Source organism: Equus przewalskii, chromosome 28 (assembly GCF_037783145.1).
Source record: "Equus przewalskii isolate Varuska chromosome 28, EquPr2, whole genome shotgun sequence".
In the NCBI taxonomy this organism is placed as follows: Eukaryota; Metazoa; Chordata; class Mammalia; order Perissodactyla; family Equidae; genus Equus; species Equus przewalskii.
Window position 1 is genome coordinate 31387101 of NC_091858.1, and position 8038 is coordinate 31395138.

The window sequence follows — 8038 nt, forward strand, 5'->3', positions numbered from 1 at the left end:
CAGGGAAAGAGAATAAGGAGAGCTGGAGACGGCGTTGACATGGCAACTTTTTAAAAGGTCGTACGGGGAGGCCTCACTGAGGGGATACTGAGCGAAGATTTGAAGGAGATGAGAAGGCAAAATATAAAGCTTTCTGGTGGGAAAGCAGGCGAAGCAGAGGAAGAAGCAAAAAAAACCCTGAGATAGAAGCATTCCTGGCAGGTCTGAGGAACTGTAAGAATTATGAGAATTGTAAAACTACGTGTATTCAGAGGACAGAGACGTATCAGGATCCAGAGATTCAAGGTAATTTTGTTGAACTCAGCTTTTCATTCTTTGGAATTTTGTAAATATTTCAATAAAAATCTGTTGCCTGCGTTAATAAAAAACAAATTAAAAAATCCTAAAAACATCTTGCTGAAAATCAGTGTTTAAAATTTGAATACACTAAATGCTCAGAGCTCTGCAAAAAAATATTTTTTAATTATATAATCAATATGTGCTTATTAGAAAACATTTGGAAATGGCAAAAAATCGGAAGGATTTTTATTTTTAAATCAGCTGTTAGCCTACTACCTTGAGATCTTCTCCCTCTGTCTCCGATCCATAATTCTAAATGACCACTCTCCTCACTGGGATATGGAGAGCCAGAGATTTTTGAGGATGACTACACTTTTAAAGATCTCTAACTCGGCGCATCTCAAAGTGTGGTTCCCAAGTCTCTAGCATCAGAATTAACTGAGAAACTTGCTGAAAATGCAGATTCCTGAATCACCCCAAAAGCGAGTGGATCAGAATCTTGGGGTAGAGTCTGGCAACCTGCTTTTGACCATCACTCCCAGATGATGTACACGCACAGTAAAGCTGAAGAACTACTTAGTTAGTTCAGCAATAGTAAAGATAATTTAGCAGAAAAACTGCCTCTGGTATCTTCTACTGACGGAGATTAATCTCTTAAATGTCCATCATTCCTAAATTTACCTTTCTGGCGCTTGGCAGGGCGTTTTAGCTAAGCATTCCCAACATATGTCAAATCACAATGTTCTTAAAAGCTTAGATGATAAAATAGGTCACAACAAGAACAGTATTAACCTACATTAAAATCCTGGATTAGGTAGCAAATAGAAAAGAATAAGGTCGTTATGTTAGTTCCCATTTGGACTCACAAAATGATCATTTATACCAGCATGAATTTTAATTTGATCAGCAAAACACAGGAGTTATATGTAAGACCAAGACACTGATTTGAAGACGTGCAGTTTTTCCATTGTCCATCTACACACATATTCTATCATCCATCTACATATTGATTTTTATACTTTCCTACATTTTAACAACCGATATGAAATCTATATGAATTTGAATTATGGAATTGGATTTCTCCTGTTGCTTGTGGGATTCCAGAATCTCTTGAGCTGCACCATGGAAATGATTTTTAACGTGATCGAAGAAGTAATCCACTTTTCTTGAACAGCAGGGTCATTCATATACCTTCAGTGTGACCATTCTGAGGGAGTGGGTCAAAGAAAACTAGAAGAGGTGTGAAATCACAAATGTCACCCATACGCTATCAAGTTAGAAGTAAATATTCACTGAGAGACACAGTTTGAAAGTAAATATGTAAATATTTGACATAAAAAGATACAGCCTTATTTCTACAATAGGGTATGGAAAAAACGTGTAGCCTTATTTTTATAAATAGGGTCATTCCTTGTGAAGGAAGACCTGAGAAGCTATGCCATGAGTCACTCCGTAAACCTGAGGACCCCTACTCCCCTTCTAATTAATCTGTTTTATGAGCTGGATTTTGTATATGAGTTTTTAAAGTAGGGTGGGCCTTTATCTGTCTGTGAAAATCAGGATTCCCATTTGGCAGAAACAGTCACTTAGACTGGCATTTTCATGTTCTGGGCAAAGAGTGATAAAAACTATTTTGGCAAGTCAACTGAGAAAAACCAGCAAAGGAAATCAAATGGATTTAAAGTTTGAAAGTTTTACAATGAAAAAGAAATAGCCCACATAAAGTAACTAAATCAGAAAATTTCTTTAATATATGCATCCACATATTGATAGAAGACCTGAAATAATTCCTAAAGTTTGATAAGAGTTATATCAGCTAAGGCAGGTGATGGATGGATCAGACAGGGGCCTAACCTATTTGATAGCCCACCTGTCAAAAATTATGTCCTTAACCAACATAAAATTTCCCTTAAAGATGAACGAATGTAATTAATAATGAAAGTGAGATATTATGTCCAAAAAGCTGCCACTGAAATGTTGATGTTTATGAAACATATCCACTATTATATTTTCAGAAATAAGTTCCTTCATTTAGCAGTTCATGGTAGTTCCAAGAAAAATTTCAAAAGTGAAATTGTACATGAATATGACCAGCTCAAAAGGTGACCATGTCCAATGGCATAATGTACCTTATATCAGTACTTCTCAAACTGTACCCTGCATAAGGACCACTTGAGGCTTATTAAAACACAGATTCTGATTTGTTAAGGGCATGGCCTGAGAATTTGCATTTCTAACAAGCTCCCAGGAGATGCTACTGCTGCTGGTCTAAGGTACACGTTGAGTAACTCTGCTCTAGATGGCATCTGGTACCAAAGAAAGTCTGGAAATAAACATATGCAACTTCAAAATGTTACCTAATGATAACCATAATCTAGGCTTCAGATGTAACTTACAAAAACTTATTTCTAGTATTCTCAACACTCCACTGTAGATGAGATGGCTATGGACACTTAGGTACCACTTGGGTGCATTAGGATAATGAATGTCTAAGATAATCGGATCCTGCGAAAATCACAAAAGGCTTTGGAGCAAAATTTTAATTGTATTAATGAGAAAATTAAAAATTGGAAAAATTATGAGAAAACACTTTTTAATTAATATTTTAAGTAAACTTTCTACGTGATGAAACCAAACACGTGCACTTTGTTCATTATGTACAATAATTATTTTAACAATAGAAAAGTGATCTAAATCTTAACTACTTAAACTTTTGAATCAGTCACTTGAAAAAATATAATGAAAGAGAAAATGATGTTGGCGACATAGTTGCGCCTCACAGGGAGCAGCAGAATGTTGAGTGTCAGAGCCCAAGGTTCCAGACTAGCTTTCCCACTAACCAACTTTGAGCAACATAATCTTTATGTGTTTAGTGACCTCATCTACAAAATAATGCTGTCAGATTAACTAGTCTCGAAGGACCCTTCTAGCTTAAATTCTGAAATGACTCCTTAAAAACTGTTACCACATTTACCTTAAAAATAAAATGTCGCATAACTCGTTTCATTAAGAATCATTCATAATGTTTTATCTTAAAGAATGAAACAATGAAATATTATCAATTTCTTATTAACCAACTATTCAATTTTCAAGACTCCATGTGGAGCTGTCTTATACTGGAAAGTGAAGGTTTTCCTAGAGTACATCAAACATGAGTGCTCTGTGGAAGGAGAACTATTTTTGGCTTTCCAATTTGAAACTGAGTTCTTTGTATGTGAGATTTAAAATTGAACTTATTACACATAATTGCAAGTGAGCCTTCCTGGGATACTGGTACATGCTCACAACTTAACGTGTCAACAATTTGGAAGAAAACAATGAATCTAAGCATAAGGAAAATAAGCAGCCACCTCTCTGTGAGTTCTTTATGTCTGAGCATTTGAATCTATAAACCAAGCACTGAATGTCATTAACATCCTCATTGAAGCATGGAAAATGATTTCTTACATTTTTAGATAGAGTTTTCCTGAACATGACAATTATCAATTATCCCTATAATAGCAAATAACCCTGATGAATGATCTCCCGTATGGTCTTACTGTAGAAGGTTTATATGACTGTTTGTATGATATATACAGATTTCCTAAGTTAGAAGGCAGAATTCCAGAGTTTAAGGAGATAATTAGGCTAGTAAATCACACCTTGTAAGTACATTTAAAGAAATAAAAAGTAAGACTTTTATTATTATTTTAAAAAAATTATCTCACTCAAGTAGTTGATAATGTGACATCTGGATGACAAGTGCAACCTGTGGCTTTAATTTCAGGATGCCTTTTTTTACAAAGTCTAGCCAATTTCAAATGTTTGAATTTTTCTTCAGTTGTATTTGTCTAGTCATGAAATCAAGTGAAAACAATCTGAAACTTTCTCCTAGTGTGACAGCCCAAGTTTTACCATGAGAACTTCTGAACTCTTTCTAATCAATGATGATAGATTTTTTTCTCTTTCAATGTACAAAGGCACAGGTCAAAACTGATCATTTTATAACATTTCCCTAACAATTTTTATAACCAAGGCTACAAGTCCGTCTTGAACATTTTAAGTAACCCCAAGTGAGAAGAAGATTTTCCTTCGGGTCTTGTGTCTCTACAGAGTAAATTCTTTGGGGAATTTCTAAAATTTTCTTCAGGCATCCATATCTAATTTCTTGCTCACAAATCTCCAAGGAATAGTCTCATTAACAGTGAGAGAATAATCTCCATGTGATTATCATAGAACAAAGCATGGTCTGAGATGCTGAAAAGTGCCAACCACCTCTTAGTTTAATATATGTTTCTGATAAACATCTATGTTTATCATATATGTTCTGATAAAAAAATGAAGGAGTCAGAGTTAACAGGAAATCCCTCCCAGTCTCCTAATACGATTTCTATGGATTAAAATACTCCCAATGAAATCTCTGTTCCTGAAGATGCACTGGAAGCTACCAGCCTTCATCTTAATATTTCAATCTGCTAAATGGAATAGATACACAAAATATAAAACGAGATAATTTGGCAGTTGCAGAAAGTAGGAGAAAATAGTAGTAATGCTTGCATATGCATCATCACCATGAATGGCTGGGTAAACTGGTTATTCGGTAATTTGATAAACTGTTGCCTTTCTTGCATATATCAGATTTCAAATCAATTCTGGAATATAGGAAGGAAATGCGAATCCTTCAAAATTGTTTGAATTTCATTTTAGACTTCATTTCAGAGTTTAGGCAAGATAAAATTACATAGTCTGGAAAATTTGCACATATTTTATTGATAGTGACAACCTAAATATTGACATTGGACTTCTAGTATCTATCGGGGCAAAACAAACAAACAGAAATAAAACTGTTCCTACTGTTCTTTGAGTAATTTAAAAACTGTCCCTGGCTCATTAATTTTCAGGCTAAGGACTACAACGTGGAGTCTACAGAAAACAATAACAAAAACACCCCAGCCCCAGCAGGGCCTCTACTGGGAGCAGAGGAATTTAAAAACATTTTTTTCTAAACTAAACTAATTGGGGCTTTCTAATATATGGAACTATCACATGACTAAAGGATAACCAAAATTTTTAGTACACCCATATTTAATTATTAAAAAAAAAAGAATGAAGAATTTTAAAACTTTCAAGTAAATATATTTAATGTTTTTTTCAGAGATACCCAGAGTTCTTTAAGTATTCCTATTAATATTGACCCAGGAGAAAATCAGATCAATATAAATAACAAAATTCAACTAGCTATTTTAACATAGAATAAGTTTGTGGAGCTCACTTAAGAAATATATGACTTTTCTTTCTATGTATGCTCTTTGAAATAAGCCATTGGTTTATTCCAATTTAGAAAACTTGCCAGGAACTCTTAGTGCAATGACCTAAAACTTGCATTTGTAACATGAATCTCTGAAGAATCCACTAAAGCATGTTTCCCAAAATTGTGTTGAATTAACTGATAATATTTTATAGTCACTTAATTAGTCTATTTAGTTTTAGATCATAGAACAGGAAAGATGGTCAGACCACTTGCCTCAAATCTCTGCCTTCACACAGGTAAGACATAACTATGCCCATTTTCTTGCACACTTAGGCCAGTGAGGCAGAATCTCAAAAGGTTGTAAGTGGGTGCTTTTTCCATAGTTTTAATCATCACAAGCCCAGCATCAGCTCCCCTCAAGCAGGGCAGTAATAAGATAATACTCAAGCCCACGCTGTGTTCTATGATAATCACATGGAGATTTTCTCTCACTGCTGATGAGACTGTCCTTTGAGATCTGTGAGCAAGAAATTAGATCTGGATACCTGAGGAGAATTTTAGGAATTCCCCAAAGAATTTACTCTGTAGAGAAACAAAATCTAAAGGAAAACCTTTTTCTTACTTAAGGTTACTTAAAACGTTCTATAAGCACTTGCAACTTTGGTTATAAAAATTGGTAGGGAAATGAGTTTCTCCGAAGCGTATTTCTGAAAGATTCAGAAGTGTAATATCTCTCTTTAAACCCTTGTTTGACTCCCATAAATAAATAAGCATATATATATATATATATATATATATATATATGGAAGTTACAAAAACAAGTGTGACATTTTTGATATGTGATCAAAGTTATCACTAAATTTCATTCAAATCCATTGCTTTTAATAAATATAATTAAAAAGTCAGCTTAAATTTTTGCTCCTTTTAATATCTGCATGCAAAAAAGTCTGGCTTTCTGTTTGGGGAGGAAATAGGAAAGACTGTATTTTTATGATTTACTTAGCACATACTATGCCTCTCACATTCACTATCGTCTTTTTCCTGGAACACATTTCCTTTTTACTCCAAGCTTTCTTGGTACAAGCTAAATACTAAGACCATCTTCAAAGGGATAGGTCATCTATACAAAAGTGCCTGGCGGGCACAGTGACGGGAATAACAGTCTAGACTCTACACATACATAACCTCAAAAAACAAAAATAAAACAACGTCTCTCGTAATGGTCATAGTTTACACTCCAGTGGTAGTTCAGCTATATGCATGTTGGCTGCTTTCTGTGCCTTGTAATAATCAGGCGTGTGAGTCTGTGAGCCAGGGGATTCACCCATTAGCATCATCGTGTTGCACAGCCCTGCAGGACGCAGAAAACCAATCTGCGACCGTCGCAGGGGCCTTCAGAGGCCCGTTCACAGGACGCCACGCCAGCTCTAAGATCAGTCTCTTCCAGCCTGCGCCTGCCCGGGTCTCTGACCCCGCGGCCCCGCCGGCTCCTTACCTGCAGGAGGAGGCGACGGCAGCGGCGGACAGCGGACGGTGCTGAAGCGGGCGACGCGGGCACGAGCTCAGCCGGCGCTGCCCGGCCGCCCCGCCCTCCCCTCGTGGGCGCCGCGGGCTCCCGGGGCTGGGCGGCCGGGCAGCGGGCTCGGAGGGGCGGGGAGGCGGGCTCCGCCCCCAGGACCGCGGCCCCGCTTTCCTGGTCCCGCCCTAAGGTCACGTGACAGCCACACTGGCCGCTGATTGGAGCATCTGGGGAGAGGCGGAAGCGGCCCGCGACTCCTGGGGACCGTATGCGAGAGAGGTGGTTACCTGGCAACGGGGAGTCTGCGCGGCAAACGTGGTTGCCTGGCATTGGGCGAGGCTTCAGCAGAGAGTTTACAGTGATGCCAAAAGTGGAGAAAACCAGTGAATCACCAGTGTTCTCACTTCCGAACACGTTCCACAGGTCGGGTGAAATATACAATAAATAAATCACCCCATCTCCTTCTTTAGGAGCCCGGAGGAGGGAGTTGAGCCTCCTTCAGAGGCGAGGCTGCTCTAGTCTCGAACCATCGCCTGGAATGTGAGTGCAGAATGCTCTCTCTCCCGCACTTCGTTATTGTCTGATCGGGCTCAAGTACCTCTGTGGGAGACCACTATGGATGCGATTATTTGTCTCTATTAGTGGAGATGTATGTAGTTGACATACCTACCTTCGAAGTATGCAAAACTGACATTTTCCTTCTGGAATCTGGTGAATGGAAATGTTTGGTACTGTCATTCATATTTTCTTCTTCATATCTCTGAAATATCTTCACTACCCATGGCCTTTATCAAACACACTGGAGAAAATGTCTTCATCTACTTGGAATGAAGTGTATTTAATAACATTTATTGAGCTTTAATTATATGTCAGACTCTAAATAGTTAATAAATTAATGGTCTACCCCAACCAGGGAAATTCCCGGGACATAATTCCCACCCTCCTGTGCCATAGACTTTTCTCCTCTTTTCTTCCAGAGTATTCTCTGCAGTCTCTTCCCTACCACAGCA

At 37.7% G+C, this 8038-nt stretch overlaps 1 protein-coding gene across 11 annotated transcripts in view; it reads right to left on the reverse strand.

Annotated features, from left to right (window-relative positions):
• WDR17 (WD repeat domain 17) overlaps positions 1 to 7168 on the reverse strand; it is a 101592-nt gene extending 94424 nt beyond the window's left edge. For 7 of the 11 annotated variants that reach the window (XR_011534423.1, XR_011534422.1, XM_070599119.1 and 4 more), the window contains exon 1: positions 7005 to 7142. The gene's annotated coding sequence lies outside the window, so the exon portion shown is untranslated. Of the gene's footprint in view, positions 1 to 7004 lie in introns of all 11 variants that reach the window. The other 4 variants (XR_011534424.1, XM_070599117.1, XM_070599122.1 and 1 more) reach the window with 3 other exon arrangements.
• Between the last annotated feature and the right edge of the window lie 870 nt (positions 7169 to 8038).